At 40.3% G+C, this 26647-nt stretch overlaps 1 protein-coding gene across 1 annotated transcript in view; it reads right to left on the reverse strand.

The window, feature by feature from the left end:
- Window positions 1-12660: 12660 nt before the first annotated feature.
- TMEM267 (transmembrane protein 267) overlaps window positions 12661-26647 on the reverse strand; it is a 437091-nt gene continuing 423104 nt past the window's right edge. Inside the window, exon 4 of the transcript XR_014174246.1 lies at window positions 12661-12713. The gene's annotated coding sequence lies outside the window, so the exon portion shown is untranslated. The remainder of the gene's footprint in view (window positions 12714-26647) is intronic.

The following is a 26647-nucleotide window of genomic DNA, read 5'->3' on the forward strand; positions in this document are numbered from 1 at the left end:
TGGTTAAAAGACTTACTCCTAACTTATACTTGGAAGGAGAATGCTGAAACAGATTCATGCTGTGATAAACCTGCTATTTCCTTAAGATATGTATTTCTGAATGAAGGGTAATCCAACAAAGCCAGATATTTGAGATGGCAGCCCACACCTCTGATCTTGATATCTTTTTTTACATAATATGTCAAATAATAGGGGACATGGAGGAATCATCTCAAGGGCATATTATCATGTCATTGAGCTATCAATTAACCTCTAGAGATTTGCTGTGGGTCTCCTCAAAAATATTCTTTAGTTTCTGAAAACTGTATTTTTCCTTGACCAACTGACAATCCCGATTGAAATCTGTTACATACTTTCTATCTTTCCAGGTACAGAAGATATAAACCGGATTCTCATATATAATTATTAATCCTATCATTGTGGACTGTGCAGTTCCTACTGATATATAAAGGAAAGGGCGGCCATGCACAACTACATCCCTCTCGGAAGTGCCACTATTCAAATCTTAAAGATAATATATAAACAGGAAAAGGATCATTTCAAAGCATGAACAGAGAACAAGTAGCCTATTTTTAAATAGAAAAAGCAATATCATCTTCTATAACCTCATATTACTTGTCCTATTGATTTGAAATGCACAAAGAACCTTGTGTGTGCATAGATTTGTGACACAGTTAAATACAAGTAGGTGGTGATTTGAGCAGGAACATTTTTTTCTATCTCAATTGTGCTATGTTCCCATGCAAGCAATTTTCTTACAACTGAAGCAAATATGTACATTTTAATATTTATTGTTAGTATTATGCAATACTTTAGAAAAGTGCTTATCATCCACTCTGAAATCTATTAAACTTCCATTACAGGTTAAAGTATAGGACGATTTTCTTCTAAACTTTGCATTCAACTTCAAACTATTTTAACTTATAAATTCCAGCATAATTATATCACGTAAGCAATTTAATTATTGTATGTGTCTACCCGTTCAAGGTAGGTTTGATTTCATTTTTGGAAATGAAGTACTTAAATGCAGATAATAAATGACTATAGCTGAGGGACTAAAGTTTGACATTAGTGGCAAAAACCTGGAGAAATAGATGAATTTGGGAATTTGATTGAATGTTTGCTAAAGACATTGAAATTTTAAGATGTGCAAATGCTGATAGAAAAGTAACAAATAATGTGTGGACAGATGTGATGAATGAATGTCTATTGGAAGAACTGACAATGTTTAAAAGAGTACACTTCTGCTTTGAGTGTGCCAGAAGAAAGATAAAACTAAATTGAATGGGAACAGATTATTTAAGGAGTGTGTTTAGTAAAACAAGAACAGATAGGATGAGAACAACCATCAGCTGCCTAGCCAAACAAAGTGGCCTGAACAAAAACTACACAGTGGGAGTCTCCGTATATATAACCTGCAACCATTCCATAGTTTTCCAAGTACAGACAATACAGTCGATTATAAAAATGGGTATTATCTAAAAGGGGCAATTAAAAATAATATTAGATTAGGAAACCTGTAATATTGTAATATGTATTAAGATAAAAACAGTTGGTCATAAACAGAGCTTTTACAATGTGTTAGTAACTGAACGAGGAGCCATAGAGGTAGAAAACACTTTCTACATGCAGATGATCTCAAGTTCAATCAGTTAAAAAGTAAAAATTTCAACAGACGCCATTGAAGTCATAGTAGATGGGCCAAAATGACCCAGTCTAATCTCATTCTTGGTAGCTACATCTATTTTCATTGAGCATTAAACACAAACTCTATATATGGCACTTATTTTAAATCTAGTTTTATATTCTTGCCACACAGATAGTTTTTGCATGGCTAAAGATTTGGAAATGCAACTCAAAAATCACTGTTTTATTTCAAATAACTTATATTTACAATCCACATGTTTGTACACAGCATATCTTTCTGTAAAATTAGTCTAACTGTAACAAATCAAATAGCACCTTGTAATCATTGCAGGAGTTGAGAACACAGATCAGAAACTACTATTTCAGCTAAAGCTATTCATGTAATTATGTCCATAATACTACAATAAGAACAAGAAATGATGCATGTGATAAAATTATGACACTGCACACTGACTTGCAAAACACTATTGTAAACACTAAATCATTGATAGATGTTAACTAAAATGTACTTGATTCATTTCATAAGAATAAGAAAAACTCAAACTAATGCTTAATAATAAAAGAGATGGAGGTGGATAAGTCCTCCTTGAAATGACAACCTTGACTGTAATTTATGGAATTATATTGTCAATTTCACACACACATTCAAACAGAAATTGTTTGAGGACCTAGAACATTTTGAAGGAAAAGAGGGAAGTTATTTGTTTCAGGAATTGCTGAAAATATGATGTATGCAGTAATTTTAAAAACTCTAGAACGAAGTGGACAATGTAAGCAACTGAGAGATGCATCACAAAACAGCTCACTCTATCTCTGAAGATGCCAAGCACAGCTGCTGGTAAAAAGTCAGGACAAAAGAGACCACCATCATTCAGCCTGAAGGCTCATCACTGCTTCAGTAGGAAGGATCTGACCATATAATAATATATAAATAGAACAAGGGAACCTGTGAACTTTTTCTTAGATGATCTCCTTTTTATACATCCTATAAAGAGATCCAGCAATTTGTAAGGATCAATAATATTCATTTCATGGCTCCTTCAGGATGGGGAGAAATATGAGCATAAATTCTACAGTAATCATAGACTTGAAAATACTGGATTGAAGTTGATTGTTGGAATCAAAATGTAAATACATAGTGTAAGTCTAGGCCAGGGGTGTCAAACTGAAGGTCCGCGGCCCAGATGCGGCCCACGGATGCTTAGATCCTGCTTATGGGGCCAGCCTGGAAATAGCAAAAGACTGGCCCATGATGCCTCTGCCAGCGAAAACAGAGCTCGGGAGGGCTACACGTGAACCTCCTGAGCTCTGTTTTCGCTGGCAGAGGGATAGCAAAGCAAACTAAAAACAAAAGGAGAAATGTTTCCTCTTTTGCATTTGAGCATGCAAGAAGTCACAGGAAAGGAGAAAGAGGAAAGACAAAGAAAAATAAGGAAAGAGGGGAAGAGAACAAGGAAAGAAAAATAAGGAAAGAGGGAAAGAAAGAACGAAGAGGGAAAGAAAAAGAAGAAAAGGAAGGAAGGAGATTATAATGAAAGTGAGTGAGGGTCTCAGGGAAGTCCTGCCTTAGCACTTGGCCATCACAGTGACATCGAGCTGGCCACGCCCACCCCTGGATATGCCCCCTGGCCCTCTGAGGTCAAACACAATCCTGATGCCTCAATAAAATGGCCTCAATAAAATAAAGTTTGACTTCCCTGATCTAGCTGTCTAGTCCCTTGCTGGATGAGGGAAAGAAAGAAGCAAACAGTTTATAAAATATGCAGCATACAGTCACAATGTATGAATATTTGAAGAACAATTGTGAAATAACAGTAACATGATTATATATATATATATATAACCCTAATCAATACAGGATGGCCCATAATCTAAAACAGGCCATTTTCTTTAAAAAGACAGTTTAAATCTAGCCTCAAGTCTAGAACCACCCTCAATTACTCTATGTTTTTCAATCTCTGGGTGATTATCTAATTTTTATCAAAAGACTAGAACGTCTTTGAGAAAAAGCAGTGCCGTGAAATTAGCAGTGGGAGTTCATTTCTTTGAGAAATCTGTTTTCCGATGAATCAGCAGTTTTAATCACTGACCACTGAGCTGTGAATGGCAGTTATTCCACACCAAATCCTCTCACCATCTTTTCACCTTTCCTTCCATTGCATCCTAATCAAAAAATTCAGGTGAAGAGCGGCTCTGGACTGCGCTCCCCACACTTCATTTTAACAAGCATTACCTTAAATTATTAATAAAACACAAATGTCAAACCATTATAATACGGATAAAAAGTTTCAAAATATATTTACTGCTTCCAGATGGAAAATGTTTCCCTTTGTTATTTGGAAAAAAAAAATCCCTGGCACCTTCCAACTGTTCGGATGAAAACTGTTTTAATAGCTTTACTTTTACCTCAGTCACGAGGCTATTAACAGCTACTGAAAATCCCTGGGTAGGCATCTACATTTTCATGGCTCAGCAATACAACAATTCAATTAGTAGCTAAGAGTTAGCATCCTCAGCTTGGTTTGCAAGTTTCTTTCCAAAAGAAATTATGTCCACGATATATTTGGGGGGGGGGGGGGGGCATGTCAAGCCAAAAAAAAAAAAAAAAACCAGCCAAAATGAAGAAAATAGAAATATTTAATTTCATTAAATATGTTGATAAGGTTTTAATGCACATATGATTTTACATTATATTGAGTCATAATGAGTCCTTCCCCTAGCATAAACTGCAATGCTTCCCAATAAAGCTTTGGGAAAGAGGCTTAGCTTTTAATTTATACCCCACTTAAAGTCCTGAAGGAATACAGCAGGTTGTAATATGTCAGATAGATAAATTTGATCCCAATCTGGATATAGCAGAGACTGAATCTGGTACTTTCTGCATTTAAAACAAATTTTCTATTACTGATATGAGGTCCATCCCGCAAATAATAAACTATTACTTCATTTTAATTGTATGTATGTATGTATGTATGTATGTATGCATGCATGTATATCCATGAAACTCAGGCCACTCAAAATATATTCCAGCAATATGCAAGTCCACGGCTTTTATTAATGTTAGGGCTTTTTCTGCATAATAGCCCTAGATTTATTATATAACGATGTTATTTTTAAAAATAACCCAAATTCATTGCTACAAGCCAGGCACAAAGAAATACAAACTAATTCAGGAAAATGCCCATTGCTTATTCTCCTTAATGGCACCCATTTTTTTCATCGTCCCCAAACATCAAGAACTGAATGCCCCACTGGAAATCATTCTCCATAAAATATTATTTGCATTTGCCTTCTTGCTGAGAGGAATCAGCAAGGTTACATATCCTAGATCATAATACTTCAATAGATTATATATATTAAATAAAATCCCTGGCGACTTAATAATACCCAAATATGCCAAGCCATTCATTTCTCATTTGGCATAATAGTCTTGCTGTGAGAGCAAAGATACATTTTGATAGCTATCCTTCTGTTAAAAGGAACCATTTATACACTAGAAAACATAATCATTTCTTCTGATGAATGATCATTGCACGACATGATGGTCCACAATAATATTATTGAATGGAAACCTGATTTCTGACTGCCTAACCTTTTATCTTTGGAGACTAAATGGGATGTGACAGAAATTAAACTGTCAGACTAACATTAACTTGGCAAAACCTATAGGACTCTTGTCCCAACGGTGCTTTTCAAAGATCACTGAACTTTCTGGGATTTTTTTTCTTCCTTGAAGACATCTCCTTCTCATCCAAGAAGCTTCTTAAGTTCTCCAGAAATCAGAAAAGAACATCTAGAAGATGTTGGCAAGTCCTCCAAAAAGAATAAATAGTGTGGAACCAGAAAAGGGCTGTCAAAATATACTCAAAGAGGCAAGGAATTCAGAGAAACCAAAAGAGCTCCATCAGATATTTTCTAAGTAAAAGGAAGCCAAAACAAACCAGTACATACAGCAGCCAATGGCATCAGAAAATGGCTATCACAGCATTCACTTCTGTTTCCTCCAATACCTATTCTTTTATCTGAGAAAGATAAATTGTTTGTCTTTAAGGAAAAAATGCATTAAATCAAAGAAAGGGAAAGGATTTGAAAAAGTCTTGCTGAAGATTAAAATAAAAGGACACTTCTACCTTACTTGAAAAGGAAGAGGATAGTAACAGTTTGCACAAGTTCTTTGTGACTCTTAATAAATTGGTTGCTATAGCAACTAATGTGGAATCTGAATTTTCCTGTTGCTGTCCTGAAACACCCATAAAACACCCATATGTGTTATGTCCATGGAATACATATATTTGATTCCTGGTGGATGACTGGAAAACTAGGCCATAGAAATATAACGTTTTTCTTTATTATACTGAGGTGTCATCTTGGTTTATAGATATCATCTAGGTTATTCATTATGAATAATTTCATAATTTTAAATATGGAGTTGTAAGGCAGGATGGCTACAATTCAGATATTATCACTGCTAGTATTTCCCTTAGGGTGAAATGCCTATGGAATCTGTGAGGATGGATGTACCTTTATAAAAATAAATGCAGAAAAAAAGTAATGAGATTCCAAGTGAATGTGGATTGTTTAGCCAAGATTTAATCATTGTCTCCTAGAACTTAATGGAATATTAGTAGATAGATGATAGATAGATAGATAGATAGATAGATAGATGGATGGATGGATGGATGGATGGATGGATGGATGGATGGATGGATGGATGGACGGACGGACAGACAGAGTGGACAGACAGATGGAAACTCAAGAATAGAGCTGGAAGAGACTAGAAGAATGGAGGTCTTCTAGTCCAAATTCCTGCTCAAGTAGGAGACTGAATACTATTTCAGAGAAGTGGCTATCCAGACTCTTCTTAAAAGCCTCCGGTGATGGAGCGCCCACAACTTCTGGAGACAAGCTTTTCCACTGGTTAATTGTTGTCACTGTTAAGAAGTTTCTCCTTAATTCCAGGTTGCTCCTCTCCTTGATAAGTTTCCATCCATTGTTTCTTGTCTTGCTTTCTGGTGCTTTGACTCTTTCTTATTTGTGGCAGCCCCTCAAATACTGGAATACTGCTATCATGTCAGATAAGACAGAAAGGAAGGAAGGAAGGAAGGAAGGAAGGAGAAAGAAAGAAAGAAAGAAAGAAAGAAAGAAAGAAAGAAAGAAAGAAAGAAAGAAAGGGGGGAAGAGAGGGAAGGGGGGAGGGAGAGGGAGAGGGAGAGGGAGAGGGAGGGAGGGAGGGAGGGAGAGAGGGAGAGGGAGAGGGAGAGGGAGAGGGAGAGGGAGAGAGAGAGAGAGAGAGAGAGAGAGAGAGAGAGAGAGAGAGAGAGAGAGAGGGAGAGAGAGAGAATATGTCCATGTAGTACTTTCCTTGGCAGCAATAGTAGTTTGCCAGGGCTTTTTTTTCCTGCATTCTTTTAATGTAATCTAATTTTCAGATTTGAGGATTTCTGCTGGTCTCCCATCCAGTTACTAACCTGATCTGACTTAGCTTTTTCAAGATCAATCAATTTAAGCTACATGTTGCCACATGTTGTGCTAAAGGGCTTGACGTCTGGCCTAGAAAATTATACTATAGTTACTCAGTAATTAGCCACAAAGTAAGAAGATCTGCCCTCAGAGAATTCCACGGAATCTCCAGAATGAGTTGTCCCTCAGATGTATGCCAAGATTTCCCCTTGTTCCTTCCGTGCCTAGCATTTGCATTGATTCTTGATTAGCTCTGCACTCTTGTGATCTCATACCATTATCCCTTGGGGAAGGATGTCTCTTTATTTTCATTGCTCTAGGACTACTTTAGAAATGGCTAGGTTTTCCATATGAAATGCTAGGTTTCTGTCAACATTTAGCATGGACTACCGCGTTTCCCTGAAAATAAGACAGGGTCTTATTTTCTTTTGACCCCCCTGAAATAAGCACTTGGCCTTATTTTAAGGGAGCTCTTATTATTTTTGAGGTGCAGGAGGCAGCGAGTGTGGTCACCTCATGGCTGCTGCTGTGTTGCAATATTTTCAGGGAGGTTTTATTTTAGTGCATGCACTCAAAAGCCCAACTGGGCTTATTATCTGGGAAACAGGGTATTTTTCCATTGGTAAGAACTTCATAGTTTCCACCTTCTGGGCTTCCCTTTCACTCCACACTGATACTGTGTGGTGTTGTGAAAGTCTAGGAGAAGAACAGGCAGAGCCTAGAGCAGGGGTGTCCAAACTTGGGAACTTTAAGACTTGTGGACTTCAACTCCCAGAATTCCCCAGCCAGCCATGCTGGCTGGGGAATTCTGGGAGTTGAAGTCCACAAGTCTTAAAGTTCTCAAGTTTGGACACCCCTGGCCTAGAGGAAGAGTCAAATGAGGACTCAACCTAGCATCTTTATATGTCTGCAAACACTCCAAGTCCGGCCTTCTTTGAATGTCATTAACTCTTATCTAGCACCAATTTAGTGCTGACCATTTGTTGACCAGATATTTGTGTGTAGACTTGAGCAATAGATCTTCTGACCTGGAATTTGCATGTGATTCTGATTTTTAGAATAGAATAAAATTCTTTATTGGCCAAGTGTGATTTGTTCACACAAGGAATTTGTCTTCGGTGCATAAGCTCTCATTGTACATAAAAGCTATAAGTGATAAATCATGATCATAGTCATCATAAAATTCATTCACCATAAATCATAAGATGCAACGTTAGTGATAGAATCAACATAAATTGTACTAGGAAACTAAATAAAGCAATCATAAATCATAAAAACATGAGCAACAAAGTTATAGTCATAAGTACAAAAAGAGACAGATAATAGGAAAGATGAGAAGAACAATACTAATACAGTTTTACTAAATAATTTGAAGTGTTGTGGGAATTATAGATAGCTTTTGAACCCACATTTGAGGAATGATAATAAAAGTGAGGAAGTGCACTTATTCCTTTTCTCCAGGATCACTGGTCATCTTACAATAATACAATACAATAGTAGAGTTGGAAGGGACCTTGGAGGTCTTCAAGTCCAACCCCCTGCCTAGGCAGGAAACCCTATACCGTTTCAGACAAATAGCTATCCAACATCTTCTTAAAGACTTCCAGGGTTGGGGCATTCACAACTTCTGTAGGCAAGCTGTTCCACTGATCTTCCATCTAGAGGAAGGTGGTAGGCTATGGAGGAAAAAGGCCTTTTCATTTGTGGTATCTCATATTTTCAGCCCTTTGAGGTAGTCCAGACAAGAAGCACAATCCATGAGTACTCACACTACCTTTATGGTAAAATTGCAGTAACATAATCTTGCAAGCCTTGAAAGCACTTCTCCTATTTTTTGCTTTTACTTTCCAAAAAATTAGGGAGACGTGTTCACACCCTTTTTTTTCTGTGGCTGAGACACCTACAGTCTAGCCTACAGGTCCTCCTCCTGTCTCCCAAGGTCTTTTGTGCAGACGATTACCTGTTTGTGATTCGATTCCCAAGAAAGCTGGCTAGTTCCAGTTTTTAAGGTGCTAATCCAAACTGGGGTGGAGGTGGGGATGAGAAGGGAGGTGTGACAATGTTATCATTCAAATGCCACGATTTAATGCATACATCAGATGTTGGAGTGCCATATATAATGAGGGCATTTGTATGACATCGCTATCGGTCCCATTATTTTATTTTCTCTGTTGCTATTTAATGTTTTTTATGGCTTTATACGTAGTTGGACAGTTATCAAAAATAAATACAAAAAATTAATTAGTTTCTGACTGTGTTTTTATCAGTTATGAACTGTCTCTACATTTTAAAATAAAATGTGATGTAGAGATTTATATCCAAATTAAAAACAAAGAATGAATATCCATTGCCTCCTGCCTCTATCTGTAACATCAGATTAATAATGCTGGCCTATCTTGGAAATAAGTCAGAATGTTTGCAAGAATATATTAATGCTAATTATTATTACTGTTCAAATAAAGAACTTCAGTCTATTTGTAAAAAAAATGAGGTTAAATTATAGAAGAGTTGCATATTTATTCTCTCTCTAATATTGTTGACCATTGAAATTGAGAATGGTGACATTAGCAGGAAAAAACGCAGAGGCTGAGGAAATGAGGATTTCTGTATAATTTAGCAGATGCCTTTGGCAAGAGACGTATATAAATTGCCACTAATTTCTTGTTTCAAATATGTTAATCTGACCTTTTTCAAAAGGCAACAGAGACTTTTTATGAAGTGTAAATATTAAGACTGAATTTTGATGGCCCAGAATCTTGTAGAAAGAAGCAAGGTTATGATGAAAACCTTCTGGGGATCAATTTTAAAGGTACACTTGGGAAGAACAGCAAATGGAGCAACATTTGCTATTTGAAAAGTAGGTCTGAACCAGAAGTGGGTTCCTACTGGTTCGGACCGATTCGGCCAAGTATGTAGTAACTCGCCCATCCACGCCCCTGAACCAGTTCTATTGGCGGTGCCTACAGTGGCGCCATCTTGTTTTTTGCTTCTGTACATGCGCAGAAGCAATTTTTTCACTACTGTGCATGCGCGTGTGCCCCCGAAGCGCGTCCCTGAGCAGACTGGCAGTAAAAGAATCCAAAACCGACCCCGAATAGGTCTGAACTATTTAGAAATGTAGTCTAATTATTCAGAAAGGTTTGGTAAAATTCAACATTTTATTTGGGTGCTGATTGTGGTTGCTTTTGATTTTCTTTTATTGGGATTTAACTATTTTTATATTTTGTTTTATGCATTTTATATTATTTTATATTATTCTGCATATATGTGGATGGGTGCATACTTTTGCTTGCTTTGTTAGTTTTGTAATAAGTGTTCTGTGGATCCAAAGACTGGGTACAATTTAAAATAGTGATATTAGTATCTCAGAGAGTAGGTTAAGGCTTCATCAGATTGATAGATGGGAACTAAGGTTAGCTGCAACCTAAATGGGACTCTGAATGTGGACAATTCATTCTGCTTACTGTGCAGAGGAATTAGAGAATATACTTAAACCTGTCATTTGAGTCATAATCATAATATAAATATATGTAACCTATAACACTTAAGAAGTTGCTAAACTATAATTCTCAACATTCCTAAAAACCATAGGCAGTGAGAGATGTTGGGAGTTATAATTGAGAAATACCTGAATTATAATTTGCAAACCCATTTCCTAGTGTTTAGGTTCTATAAGTAATGAACTGAAATTGTATGACTTTAGCAATTGGATCCATGTGCTTCCTGTGTCAACCCTGAAGCGAACCTGGCTGAGGCCATCTTTCAGGCTTCAGGGTTGCCACAAGGCAGAAGAAGAGACAGGGAGGGTGGGGAAATAGATAACTGGGGTTTGTAGTCAAAACAAAAAGTTTTCCTGTGGGAGCCAAGGACATTCCTACGGGTGCTGGGGAGAGGAGGAGTGGAGTCACCAAGCAACTGGCAAGCACCTCTATTGGACAATGTGACTGATGACTTGGGGAAAGGGGGAACTTTCACTTTTTAATGAGGGGAAAACCATGAGAACTTTTAGAGTCGGTTTTCATCAGTTGTGCCAATATGATGTAGCATCCAAACCAACCAGGGCGAAAAACCAGCCATTTTTGGGAGGTCTGCAGAGTGCAAAAACTTTTTTTTTAAATTTCCCTCTTCAAAATCTTGGTGCGTCTTATACTCCCTTGTGTCTTATACTCGGAAAAAGACAGTATACTCTACAGAGCAAATGGAACTTCTGTGTGGGTGTAGGAATCATAATCAAGTGTTAAAAAGTCTTTGACATACAAACAGAAGATTTCATGAAGTATTTATATCTATGGATGAGATTGTTGTGAACAAGGCGTTGAAGTAGGATCCTACTTGGATTACATTGCTGTTGACAGATCCTGGGGATAGATTCTTTTGCTAGACAAATAGTGTATAAACAATCTGTTGCTGGGGGAACTAAATATCCAAGTCGAAGATACATGTTGCTATAGGAACTAATTGTCTGACATCAGGTGAGTCTTTTCCGGAATAAGGAAACTATTTGGGAAAAGCTGTCTAGGTGTAAATATAAGAAACAAGTTCTAATTTTAGGAGACTAAAAACAGAGTTTTGAATTCTGTGAGCATCTTTATGCCAGTTAAATAAAGTTGCTCAGCATTAGAAATAAATCAATTAATATTATACCCTAGAAAACAAAGGATTACTGTAATCTAAATGCAAGCCATTGTTTGGCAATAAATTGGAAAACACGGGATGGTATTATTCTCTGTAGTTTTTAGTAAGTAACACCCATTTTTCTTTCTATACATTATTACACCCTGCAAAAACAAAATAGGAAAATCTATACGCAAAGATAGATATATAGCAGTGGTGGGTTCCGGATCCCATTGCAACCGGTACGGTTGCAACGGGGCCCGGCATCCTCCATATGAATGTGTGTGGCGTGCGCATGTACGCGTGCAGCACACGCATGCGTCTTACCTTCCACAATGCCTCCACAAGCCTCCGCAATGCTCCAGATGCCATGCGTGTTTACGGAAGCGCCAAAGGCTTTAAAGACAGGTAAGGAGCGTGGGCAGGCGGGTGGGCCCTCCAGAGCACCGTACCGGAACGGTACCCGGGGCTCCGGCCAGGCTTCGGTACACCCGTACCGGGGCGTACCACCTGCAACCCACCACTTATACATAGGAAGACAGAATTGCTCTAGTATGGAATATATGCAGATATGTTTATTTACATTAAAATATGTATCGTGTTTCCCCAAAAATTAGATGCTGTCTTATATTTTTTCCCACCAAAAAGGCACCAGGTCTTATTTTTGGATGTCATCCACTGATTCACCTCACTTGTGCGCGTCACGCCCGGCCTCCATTTCACTGTCAGAGGCCTTCAGGATTTTTTTCTGTGGCTGGCAAGGCTTTCCTGAAGGCCTCTGCAGCTGATAACAGAGCTCTGGATCCATCCAAAGCTCTGTTATCATCTGCAGAGGCCTTCAGGAAAGCCTTGGCGGTCTTGCCGGCTGCAGAAGAAATGGGCTGATAAGGCAGGTGTTGGTGTGTGCGAGGCCTGGATGCAATTTTCCAAAGGTAAGTAGTAGGGTAGCTCCACCCCCATCTCTACCCTAGCTTAACTTTTATCCCTGCACCCTGGAGTGGGTGGAGTCTTAATTAGGGATTATTTAGGATGTAAATGTGTAAAAATCAAGGGAGGACTTACTTTTAGGGTAGGTCATATTTTCGGAGAAACACAATATCTCACCCTTCTAATATATGTGCAACACCCATGCCCAATGCAGATATATATAGCTAGTCCTTGTTTAGTGACTGTCTCATACATCAGCCATTGTTACAACAATGATGAAAAATAACTATGCAACTGGTTCTTTCATTCAGGGTGCATGTTAACTTGAAGTTATTTTCATATGTCCCATTGCAACCTTTTTGGTGTGTAGCTTCTGACAAATGTGGTGAGCTTACACACATAAATGTGTACTTTATTGTTGATCTTTGAAATAGCAAAGCATGACTCACATGTATGATCATAAATGATGACTTGGAGCAATTTATATCATTTTGATAATTACATAAATGAAGTAAACTAACATGTATCATGAGATCTGTATCATTTATATATTGACCTAATTACAAAAATGACATAAAAAAATTTATGGCTATAAATGGCAATCATGTGACCCAGGAAAGCTGCAACCATCACAAAACACAAAATGTTACCAAATTTTGATCACATGATTGTGGGGTTGCTGCGATAGTCATGAGCATGAGGACTAGTCATAAGTCACATTTTCAGTGCCATCAGAACTTCAAACGGTCGCTACATGAATGATCATAAGTTGAAGACTGTATGTATGTATGTATGTATGTATGTATGTATGTATGTATGTATGTATTGTGTCACAACCCCTGGTATGCCCAAATATGGGAGAGAGCATACTGCTTCCCTTTTCTGTCTTTCGGCTCACCTTAGGAGCCAGCCAGGCAGAAAGCCATTTTTTTTATGTTGCCTTTGTTACATTTGTGTTGCATTTGTGCTGATAAATAAATAAATAAATAAATAAATAAATAAATAAATAAATGGAGTCTAGTATAGCTTGAAATAGATCTATACTAGTCTCCCTTTATTTATCAGCACAAATGCAACATATATATGTATGTATGTATGTATTATGTATGTATATATTTAATTTTAATTTAATTTAATTTAATGCTTCTAGACCGCCCCCTCTCCCGAAAGGGACTCGGGGCGGTGTACAGTTCATACAAAATATATCAGATACAATAAAATTAAGTATGTACAGTTGACAGTTGACATGGAGGAGGTAAGAATGACATTAAAAGAACTGTACAAAGCAGATTAAAATAAGTTCAAACCCCTAAAAACAAATACAGTGAATTAAAAAACCCCTAAAATAACCAGATATAGTGCGTTTGCCAGGAGGGACAGTTGAATTATGCCAGGCCTGCTAATCGGAACAGGTGGGTCTTCAGTTTTTGCCGGAAGGAGCGGAGGTCAGAAGTGGTTCTAATGTCGGGGGGGAGGTCATTCCAGAGGGTTGGGCCCATCACAGAGAAGGCCCTACTCCTCGGTGTCGCCCGCCGGCATTGTCCAGTGGATGGCACCAGGAGAAGTCCCTCCCTGTGTGAGCGTATTGGCCGCAGGGATGTATGTGGGAGGATGCGATCCCGCAAGTAACTAGGTCCCGTGCCATAGAGCGCTTTAAAGATGGTAATCAGCACCTTGAAACGCACCCGGAAAACCACAGGTAGCCAATGCAGCTCGCGCAGGAGAGGTGTTACGTGGGAGTACCTCGTACTCCCCATCACAGCCCGCGCGGCTGCATTCTGAACTAACTGCAGTCTCCGGGCGCGTCCCAAGGGCAGCCCCATGTAGAGAGCGTTGCAGTAATCCAGGCGGGACGTCACCAGCGCATGAGTGACCGTGCGTAGGGCATCCCGGTCCAGTAGGGGGCGCAATTGGCGCACCAGGCGAACCTGGTGGAACGCCCCCCTTGCCACGGCCGCCACATGGTCATCCATTGACAGCCGGGCATCAAGGAGGACGCCCAAATTGCGCGCCCGTTCCACAGGGGGCAACTGCTCGCCCCCTATGGCCAGCGATGGAATCAGCTGGCTGAATCGAGGTGCCGGTAGCCACAGCCACTCAGTCTTGGAGGGGTTGAGTTTAAGTCTGTTGTCCTCCATCCAGACCCCGACGGCCTCCAAACACCGGGACATTACTTCGACAGCCTCGTTGGGGTGGTTTGGAGTTGAAATATACAGCTGAGTATCATCAGCGTAGAGGTGATACTCAACCCCAAAACCATATATATGTATATATGTGTGTGTATGTATGTATGTATGTGTATGTATTTATATATATATGTATGTGTATGTGTGTGTGTGTGTGTGTATGTATGTATGTATGTGTGTGTGTGTGTGTGTGTGTGTGTGTGTGTGTGTATATATATATATATATATATATATATATATATATATATATATATATATATATATATATATATATATATATATATATATATATATATATATATATATATATATGTTTGTTTTCGTAGATTTTCACGGGTGTAGGTATGCTGGTTTTGTTGTATTCGGGTCTTTTCCCGTGTAAGGTTGAGATTGTCTTTGCAACGTTTCGGCAGGATCACACCTGCCATCTTCAAGCTGTGGGCTTAAAATGGGAACGGAGCTGCCGTCTTTCTGTAAGTCTTGGTGGGAGGGGATGGGGTGGTGGCTTTGTTTCAGTAAGTGGAATGATTGGTTGTGTGGTTGTATCATGATTGGTAGATTGGTGCTGATTGGTGCAGGTTGTGTGTGCATTGTTGTTTTGTATTTTAACGGCTTGGGTGGTGGGTGGTGTTCGTTTGTTGGCTAGGGCTGGTTTCCAGATGTTTGGTAGGCGGGAGGTATCATCACGTTTGTTCATGCTGTGGGGGTGTTTCTCTATTTCGATGGCTTCCATGATTATTCTCTTGTGGAGGTGTTCTGTTTTGGAGATTAACCTGGCTCCTTCAAAGTTGATTTCGTGTCCTATAGCTTTAAGGTGCTGGAAAAGGGAAGAAGTTTTTTCTTTTTTTCTTACTGCATTTTTGTGTTCTGTGATGCGTGCATTTATTCTCCTGTTTGTTTGTCCTATGTATATTGCTGGGCAGATTTTGCATGGTATTTCGTAGACTCCTTGGTTTTCTAGCTGGATTTTGTCTTTGGGGTTTCTTAAGATGTTGGCTATTTTTTGGTCAGTGGTGAAGGCTGTCCTGATATTGTGCTTGTGGAGAATTTTGCTGATTTTATCTGTGGTGCCTTTGATGTAAGGGAGGAGGGCGATGCCATTTTCCTGTTCTGTATCTTGGTTTTTTGGGGGAGTCTCCTTTTGGATTAGGTTGGTGATTGTTTTTCTTTGGAATCCATTGGAGATTAATACATTTGTGAGTTTGTGTAATTCAGTTTTCAGGTGGTCTTTGTCGGCTAGGCGTTTGGTTCTGGAGATGAGGGTCTTGGCTACAGAGTTGATCTGTGCAGGGTGGTGATGGGATTGTGCATTTAAGTAGCGGTTGGTGTGTGTTTTTTTCTGGTAGATGGTGTGTCCTAGGGAGCCATTGGGTTGCACAATCCCATCACCACCCTGCACAGATCAACTCTGTAGCCAAGACCCTCATCTCCAGAACCAAACGCCTAGCCGACAAAGACCACCTGAAAACTGAATTACACAAACTCACAAATGTATTAATCTCCAATGGATTCCAAAGAAAAACAATCACCAACCTAATCCAAAAGGAGACTCCCCCAAAAAACCAAGATACAGAACAGGAAAATGGCATCGCCCTCCTCCCTTACATCAAAGGCACCACAGATAAAATCAGCAAAATTCTCCACAAGCACAATATCAGGACAGCCTTCACCACTGACCAAAAAATAGCCAACATCTTAAGAAACCCCAAAGACAAAATCCAGCTAGAAAACCAAGGAGTCTACGAAATACCATGCAAAATCTGCCCAGCAATATACATAGGACAAACAAACAGGAGAATAAATGCACGCATCACAGAACACAAAAATGCAGTAAGAAAAAAAGAAAAAACTTCTTCCCTTTTCCAGCACCTTAAAGCTACAGGACACGAAATCAACTTTGAAGGAGCCAGGTTAATCTCCAAAACAGAACACCTCCACAAGAGAATAATCATGGAAGCCATCGAAATAGAGAAACACCCCCACAGCATGAACAAACGTGATGATACCTCCCGCCTACCAAACATCTGGAAACCAGCCCTAGCCAACAAACGAACACCACCCACCACCCAAGCCGTTAAAATACAAAACAACAATGCACACACAACCTGCACCAATCAGCACCAATCTACCAATCATGATACAACCACACAACCAATCATTCCACTTACTGAAACAAAGCCACCACCCCATCCCCTCCCACCAAGACTTACAGAAAGACGGCAGCTCCGTTCCCATTTTAAGCCCACAGCTTGAAGATGGCAGGTGTGATCCTGCCGAAACGTTGCAAAGACAATCTCAACCTTACACGGGAAAAGACCCGAATACAACAAAACCAGCATATATATATGGCAGGTGCATGCGGGCATGTGGGACATTTTGCCCCCCAGGAAATGGCAGGGATCGTCTGTGCATGCATTTAAATATTTTCGGGGAGGGATTATTTTCAGGGGAGGGATTATTTTAGGGGAAACAGGGTATCGGAGTACAGAAGCATTTTTTCCCTTCTGGGATCCAGAGTTTTTGTACTGTCTGGGAAGGAGGATTAAAACAGTCCCACCCAAAAGTTTATCTTAGAAAAGGGAACTGAAAGCAAGCCTGGGTGTAGTGCATGAAGAAAAGAGTCAAAGCAAAAAAAAAACCAAACCCCAGCAGCGATGTGCGAAAAAGAAACCTTCAATCTAAAGTGAAGAACCTCAGTGGGACTCTTAGAGGAGCGCAAGAGACAGCTTCATTGTGTGAAAGTGTGAGAATGACCAAGAAGCAGAGCCGAGAGACTGTGGAGGAAAAAGAGACCGACCGGAGTTTGCTGGCCCAAATAAGCCTGCAAATCAAAAACCAAAGCCTACCGCCTGCAGCAGCCTCAAGGCAGAGCTCCACAAATCTATTCCAGAAACAGCTGGAGCTGTGAGCGCTGTGATGGAGAGCAGAGAAAAGACCATTTGCAAGTCTACAGAGGAGAGAGTGATAGAGCGTTTTTGCATGCATGCACACGGCTGAAGGAAAAAATGGAAGGATTTAAAAGCTAAGATATAGTTGAAATCAGAAAAGATGATGCTACAAATAGAGAAATAGGAGCATGGTGATTGAAACCCATCAATTAAGTAATTAAAACAGTTTTAAGCTTATAGTAACAGGAGGCCAGTAGAATAATACAATTAAGAAAATGCATGCACACGGCTGAAGGAAAAAATGGAAGGATTTAAAAGCTAAGATATAGTTGAAATCAGAAAAGATGATGCTACAAATAGAGAAATAGGAGCATGGTGATTGAAACCCATCAATTAAGTAATTAAAACAGTTTTAAGCTTATAGTAACAGGAGGCCAGTAGAATAATACAATTAAGAAAATGTAAACATAGAGTTAGCATTCATTTTAGAAGTAAGAAATGGGAATTTAATTCTGCACAATAAACATTTTGGGGTGGGAAAAACAAATGCAGCCTTTGGGATTGTGTCTTCTATACCATAAGAGAAAAACCTTAACTTCAAAAATTGAATCTCACCACTGCCCGCTCTTTTTTACATCTCTCCAGATTCCCTTTTACACTACAGCAAAAAAATTGACAGCACAGATTGGAAACACAGAAAAGCTTCTTGTCAACTGAATGGCAAACCTGTTGGTGACTTGTTGACCTCCGATATAGGGTACTTGAGAGGAAACTGTGACCAGGAGTGCTTTTGCACAGCTTTAGTTGGTGAACAGATTGCAGCCTCAGCTTGAATAGAATGCACTTAAGACAATCACTCATGCTCCTACCAACGCTTGATAAGATTACTATAATTCGCTCTATATGGGGCTGTCACTCAAGCCAGAAAGTTTGGTTGGATTGAAAAACAGTGGTGCATGCTAAATGGTCAGATGTGTCAAATGGATAGAATGGCAGAATTAATGAAACTAAGCCTCTCCCAGCAGAAACAGAAACAGCCAGTGTCACTTGATTTTATGAAATGGGAAGTATTCATGTAGTGTTTTCTTTCTTTCTTCAAGCAGCAACAATGTCCACTTCTATTCACGTCTTCTTTTCTAATTCATTAAGGGCCTTCGCTAAGACTTTGAGTGGAAGAAGACTAGTGAAAACAAGGAGCCTAGCAAAGTCTCCGAAATGAAGCCACAGCTACTGAATCATCAGCCCCATTAAGGATTTTGCATATACACATATTTTCCAGATTGCAGCCCACAACAACCAGACCTATTATTAGAAGGCAATCTATTTGCCTGGAAAAGATCTTGTTTCAAGCCGCATGGGATGTTGAGCAATAATACTTGTTTACTCCCACTACTAATGACAGCAATATCAACTGTATTTCCAGCGACAGCAGGGATTAAGTTAAAAAGGACAACATTGTTTTTATTTATCACATCAATTGCTTTCTTCACCAGCCTGAGTTTCTTATGCCTTTAAATTTATCTGTTATTTTAACAGCAGTCAGGTTTCTCTTCATGCCTGCAAGTAATAACCATCCAACATGCTTGTCAACTGTGTTTTGTTTTTTAATTATAATGACAAGTTGGGTGTTTGTTTAGTTTGTTTTAATGTTTTAGTACATAACTCTACTGAGCTGAAATTGGAAGTTGGGGGTGCTTCAGATCAGGGACGTGCGGTCAGGGGAGGCAAGGGAGGCAGAGCCTCACCTCTCTTCATGAAATAATAGTATATTATATTATATTATATTATATTATATTATATATATATATATATATATATATATATATATATATATATATATATATATATATATATATATATATATATATATAATGTATTTATGTTACAACCCCTGGTATGACTAAATATGGGAGGAAGGTCACTACTCCCTCTTTCTGTCCTTCGGCTTATCACAGAAGACCATGCAGGCAGAAAACCATATTTTTATTTTTACTGTTGCATCCGCCCGGCAGAAATGTTGTCGGCGCTCCTGGATGACGAAGCCACGAAAGCGACTGGGGAACGACGAGAACCTTCCAGGAAGGTTCTCGGCGTTCCCCAGTCGCTTTTGAGGGCTGCGGAGCGCGAGCCAGCATAGCACGCTCAGGAAGGCAGGGAATAGGATCACGTGTGCTGGAAGCTGAGGCAGCCTCAGCCTCCAGCACACGTGGTCCCATTCCCCGCCTTCCTGATGATGTCACCAGCCTCACCAGCCATAAACCTCACCGCACGTCACTGCTTCAGATAAACCCAAAATGGAAAGCCATTTGATACAGAGAACACCATAATATACAGATTTGAGGATGATACTAAAACCCTAGGTGTCTTCCTTTGAGCCTGAATAGGAACAAAAGAGCTAAAAGACAAAGAGGAATCAGAGTACTACTTAGTATGGGACTTATGGTATAATTGGTTAGAGGAAAGAGGGGGAAAAACAGGATAGTAATAAAGAGAAGAAGAAAGATCAAGAAACTAAAAAACAAATACAAAACCACAGAATCAATAAGAGGGGGAAATACAAGATAGATTGTAGATGAAATAATAAATATGAGAGGATCAAATGTATATAGCAAGTATGAAATAAAATGTGTAAAATATGTATATAGATATGGATATAGTTATATAAAATCTATATGTATTGATAAAGGAAACACAATGAATATGTAAAAGATGTAAAATGTGCTGCAAAGACTATATGATTGTATAAATAAAATAAAATAAACTTTTTTTTAAAAAAAGGAACAGGTAGTCAGAGAAGCTACAGAGAGATGGTTGGATAAAAGTCAAGGATTAATGCATACTAATTAAATAAATGCAAGAAGAGTCACTATACATCACCCATGAGTATTTCTCCAAACTCCTGCCAATTGCTGAATAGGATGTCTAAAGTAAATTACCTTCCATCATTCTGAAATAGAACTCCCTGGAAAGAATGTAGGAGATTTTCGTTCCATCAAGTCTTGATATCTGATAGATCAGCTCTCCTTGTACTGTAATTTGCAAGATGAAATTCCTACTTGAAATGAGAAACACACTTATTTGTACGAAAATGATGTTTTCTTTAAAAGTTTTGTTTTAGTGCCTTGAAATACTGCTGTAGCAATTCTTTTCTCCTAAGTTCACATGGAACGTAGAAGGTCTTTACTTAAATCCATGAAATTCCATTCTGGGTTTGCTAAAAATCATACTTCTGCCAGAATTTCATTTTCCCCCTTGCATTTTTCTGAGTGTAAAATAAAAATGATCATAACAGTAAGCTTGCATTTTAAACATTCTTCATTTGCACAAATACAGTACCGTGTTTCCCCGAAAATAAGCGCTTATTATTTTTGAGGTGCAGGAGGCAGCGAGCGCAGTCACCTCATGGCTGCTGCTATGTTGCATTATTTTCGGGGAGCTTATTTTTTGGGGAGGGATTATTTTAGCACATGCGCTCAAAAGCCCAATTGGGCTTATTATCTGGGGTGGTCTTATTTTCGGGGAAACAAGGTATGCCCTGGCAAATGTTCTTTGTTCTGCCATGTCCAACCTTACCCAAAAGCACCTTCAAGATGTATATTTATCACCCATTAACTTGGGGCAAACCAGATGACTGTAGTGACTGGGAACAATAGGGATTAACACTGACTGGGAGCAAAAAAACACCCCGTGCTGATGTGTATGTGTGTGTGTGTGTGTGTGTGTGTGTGTGTGTGTGTGTGTGTGAGAGAGAGAGAGAGAGAGAGAGAGAGAGAGAGAGAGAGAGAGATTTCCAGAAAGATTGATAACCTGTCAAATAAGCAGTGGCTGAAATTAACATATCACACTTGATCATAATGTGGCTTATCTCATTTTGGCTCATTGTGCAAATTGAGTCATTGTGCTTGACTACTTAGTTGTGCAAAATCCCAATTTAAAAAGCCATGGCTTAGGGCAACAAGCAACTTGGTATCCTCTATTTCTGACACTATAAATCTAATACCCCTAGCAACTTTTTGGACTAAACAAAATGTAAAAAGCCATAAACGGCACCCAGAACACATTCTGTGATGTGGTGGTTGGACAAACATGCAAGTCCCCACCATAGTGAATTCCACTGAAGAAATACAGTACTTGCAAATTATAGAACTGGATCTGTTGAGTTCTCAGAGAAATTAGCTGTCAGTAAGAAAATTTCATATTATAGAATAAATTGTCAACTTGACCACAGTTCCTGCCATTTGAAATAATATCTCTCCAGAGATTTGATTGGCCCTCACCTTGACCTTATTCAAAAGAGCTCTTAAAAGTTGGCTATTCTCCAGAGTGGGTGAGTGATGGCCTTTGGGCTGTGAAGTGACTGTTTTTAGATTGGTGGATTATTTGTCCAGATACCTGTTGCTTTTTCACCTGTATTTCTAAGTTGTTTAATATAATATGTTACCAGCGGTGGGATTCACTTACCTTCCCTACCGGTTTGCAAATGTGAGTGTGCATGCTTGCGCTCACTTCATTCGCTCGCATCGCGTTTGCGCATGCGCACTGCCTTCTATGCATGTGCATTACATTGGGGTGGGTGGGTGGAGCCTCCCGCAGCCACCGCTACTGGTATTCTCCTGAACCAGAGAGAACTGGCTGAATACCATCTCTGTACATTACCCAGAGTTGCAGTGGAAACAGGCCTTTTACATTTAATACATGACGTTATGTGAGACATTATATGAGATATATATTATATGAGACATTATATGAGATATATATTGTACAAATATATGCCAACTGCAAATATAAGAATTAATGTGAAATGAATGGTCATCATCAGAAAATGAAGTATGGTACTTAACCGGGGCAGAGGTAGTGGAATTAACCATTCTGAAAAGTAGAGATAACTTTTTGCACTGTAATAAATTTGAATTTGTTTAGCAACCATTCAAAGTTACAACAGCACCGAAAAAGAGATGTACAACTGGTCCTCACATTTTCCACTGTTGTAGCATCTCCACTGTCATGTTATCAACATTTGTGACATTAGCAACTGGCTTGTATTTAGCACTGAAACGTCCCAGGATCACCACTTGTGACATTCCCAGCCAGCTTCCGACAAGCAGTCACTGAGGGTAGCTGCATTCACTTAATGAGTGCACAATTCATGATTCATTTAAGAACCCCAGCATAAAAGGTTGTAAAATTGGGTGCGACTTCCTTAACAACCACTTTGTTTAACAATTGAAATTCTCATCTCAGTTGTGGCCGTAAGTCAAGTATTACTTATATTTTGTGTCTGACCCTATTTGCCACATAATTGCTGCTTGCTGATTTATTTAAAACGTTTATATAGCCGCCCATCATCTAATCAAACATGGGGTGACTCTCAGTCAAAAGTTAAAACAATATATAAAATCATACTAAAACTATAACAGGTTAAAAGGTTAAAACATTAAAAACAACAAAGACCTGGCACCAGGTCAACCTTCTAATGTGCAATTATCCAATTGATAAGAACAGACCTTACACTTGACATTGGCCAAAAGACTGAGAAGTTGATGATGCCTAAAGTAATAAGCAGATATTTTATTTATTAGAGAGATGTTTTTGTGTTAATAGGTTTGGAAGTAAGACATTTGGAACATTTTACATAAGAAAGGGGGGGGGGAGTGCCAAATAAAACAGTTACTAACAGGAAACAATGTCTGAAGTCTCTATGCTCGCCTGAGCAAGGACAGCAAAGAGACAAGAAGATATAAATAAGACCTGCCCAAGGATTTTTCAAATAAGAAATAAAGGCCACTCCTATCATATCCTGCTTGAGAAGTGCCAAAGGCAACTGCTGGAAAACAGAGGCCTTGAAATGAGCTAGCAAGGCAATGAGAGTGTTCTCCCCTTATATTTGTCATAATAATATATTATCACCCAGTATTATTAGCAGTGACGTGCGGTCAGTGGAGGCAGGGGAGGCAGAGCCTCACCGCTCTCATCATAAAAAGAAAAAAATGGGGGGAAAAGGTCCCCTTCATGTTGACTTGGGCTCCGGTCCAGCTACCACCAACCAACGCCTGGGAAACACAGCTCCTCGGAGCTCCTCTATGCAGCCACCGCCCGCCCTCGCTGCCCCTTTCCTTGCGTTCCCATTCAGGCGGCTGCGTTGTCACCCCGCTCAAGCCTTGACGCCTGCATGGGAAGCCGCCTGAATGGGAAATGGGAATGAGAAGCGCAACCGCCTGAATGGGAAAGCAAGGAAAGGGGCAGCGAGGGCGGGCAGTGGCTGCAGGTGGCAAGGCTTGAGCGGGGTGAAAGCGCAGCCGCCTGAATGGGAAAGCAACAAAAGGGGCTGCGCTTTCACCCCACTCAAGCCTTGCTGCCTGCAGCCACCGCCCACCCTCACTGCCCCTTTCGTTGCTTTCCCATTCAGGCGGCTGCGCTTTCGCCCGGCTCAAGCCTTGCCGCCTGCATGGGAAGCTGCCTGAATGGGAAATGGGAATGGGAAGCGCAGCCACCTGAATGGGAAAGCAACGAAAGGGGCTGCGTTTTCACCCCGCTCAAGCCTTGCTGCCTGCAGCCACCGCCCGCCCTCGCTGCCCCTTTCCTTGCTTTCCCATTCAGGCAGCTGCGCTTTTACCCCGCTCAAGCCTTGCCGCCTGCATGGGAAGCCGCCTGAATGGGAAAGCAACGAAAGGGGCAGCGAGGGCGGGCGGGAAAGCAACGAAAGGGGCAGCGAGGGTGGGGGGTGGCTGCAGGCGGCAAGGCTTGAGCGGGGTGAAAGTGCAGCCCCTTTCGTTGCTTTCCCATTCACCCCGCTCAAGCCTTGCCGCTGGGCCCCGCGGAGCCGCTTTTCCTGGGCAGCGATTGGTGAAGCCGCTTGACAACCACACAGCTGGCCTGCCGCCTCTCGGGTCTTTAGGAAGCAAACGCAAAGCAACCCACCGCCACGGGCCTGCGTTTGTGGGCGCCAGCAGCTGCAAACCTTGGATGGGCTCTTCTTCTTCTTCCTCCTCTCCCACACCCCTGGGAAGCTCCTGCCCCCATTTTGTGTGTCTCCCTCCCTCATCCCGATTTTTTTCTCGGAGTCGGCGGCTCGGGAAAGGCCCGCCCTGTAGGTGAGGCTCTCGTTTGATGTGGGGCCATTCCCGGGAGCCGGCGGGTCTTTTGCTGGCTGCCAAGGCAGGGTTTCGCTGAGGTGACGACGCTGAAGAAGCCGTGCAGGAGGAGTTAGGGGGATGCAGAAGACCCGAGGGAGCTGGGGATCGGGCTTTGGGTTGGTGGGAGACCTTGAAGGAGTGGGGGGGGGAAGGGACTGGCGCCGGTGTAGGAAGCAACGCTACGCGGATCAGTGCACTCCGCGGTCCCCTTAATGTTCACTCAGGAAGGTGGGGAATGGGACCATGTGTGCTGGAGGCTGAGGCTGCCTCAGCCTCCTGCACATGTGGTCCCATTCCCCGCCTTCCTGATGATGTCACCAGCCTCACCAGCCATAACCCTCACCGCACGTCACTGATTATTAGTAATATATATATATTTAATATCATAATGGGATGTGAGCATTTGTAGAGAAAAGAGCTTGCTGGGTTTAAAAAGGAAGCCTACTTTTCACAGGCACTTTCAGAAGAAGGAATGGGTACAAACCACATGCAGGGATGAGGCTGAATCGACATAAAATAAGGAACAATCATTTGGATTCTCTGTGTGACCAGCCCATCGAGAATGATTGAAATGGCTGGCTGGCAGTGTCAAAGCTTTCTAAATCTGGGTGCAGTCATTTGAAATGAAATAGGAGATAAGAAGGAAGTTGCCCCTTCCCAATGCAAAAATTAGGGATGGGGGATTGAAATAAATGCTGGTAATAAAATGGCCCTACTGTTATTTGTGTATCCTAGCAACAACTCTCAGGTAGAAAAGGCATCAGCGGCTCAGGAAAAAAACCCTATTATATTGAGAGCAATACAGTGCATTCCTTTTTGTGACAAATGGAAAATCAGAGCCCAGGAAGCAGGCATACGTTTGCAGCATTAAAAAGCCTCGTCCATCTCTCGGTCTACAAAAAAAAGCATGTGTCTGATTGATAGAGAATCCAAAAAGGCATTTATTAACAAGTATTGCTATTCTACAGAGGGGGGTGGGAGTCATCTACCAAGGATTCAACAGTTCAAGATAAAGCGAGAAATGATTTACCTTCAGCCTGTAGCATAATAGAAAACTTTCTGGTTGGTATATGATGTATAACTATTGTCAAGAATTAAAACCTCATTACTTTCAACAGATGAAGGGCATGCTTTATTGAGATTAGAATGGTTTAATGAAAAGCAAGAAGCAGGTTATTTTTATATTTAAAAAGCTAAAGACCTAAACTATAATGTAAAATCAGTGGTGAAATGCAATTTTTTTACTACCGCTTCTATGGGGGTGGCTTGGTGGACGTGGCAGGGGAAGGACACTGCGAAATCTCCATTCCGACCCCACTCTGGGGCCAGCCAGAGGTGGCATTTGCTGGTTCTCCGAACTACTCAAAATTTCCTTTTCTCCAGAACCTGTCAGAACCTGCTGGATTTCACGCCTGTGTAAAAACTATATCGTAAAAAAACTATTTTGTAAAACTATATTAGATAAACCTATATTGTAAAAATATCTTCTAATTTAAAAGGCACACGAAAATAAATTAAAAAGGAGGCTGTACTTAAAAAGGTAGTAAAGTAGATGTCAGGAAGGTTTGAGACAAACTTTTTCAAACTTGGTGTGTGGACTTTAACCTCCAGAATTACTGTTCTCTTTTCACACTTTCTGCTTCACAAAAAAACAGAAGAAACTAGCAGTAATGCTGCTGCCTTTACCTATCTTATCTAGCATATGAAATAGATGCTTCCGTCTCTGTTCCCTCCCCCTCCCCATTATTTTTTACAAGTGGACATATTTTTCCCCTCTGGCAGAATGCTGAGC

This window comes from Natrix helvetica (assembly GCF_964273705.1).
Source record: "Natrix helvetica genome assembly, chromosome: 2".
Taxonomy (NCBI): domain Eukaryota; kingdom Metazoa; phylum Chordata; class Lepidosauria; order Squamata; family Natricidae; genus Natrix; species Natrix helvetica.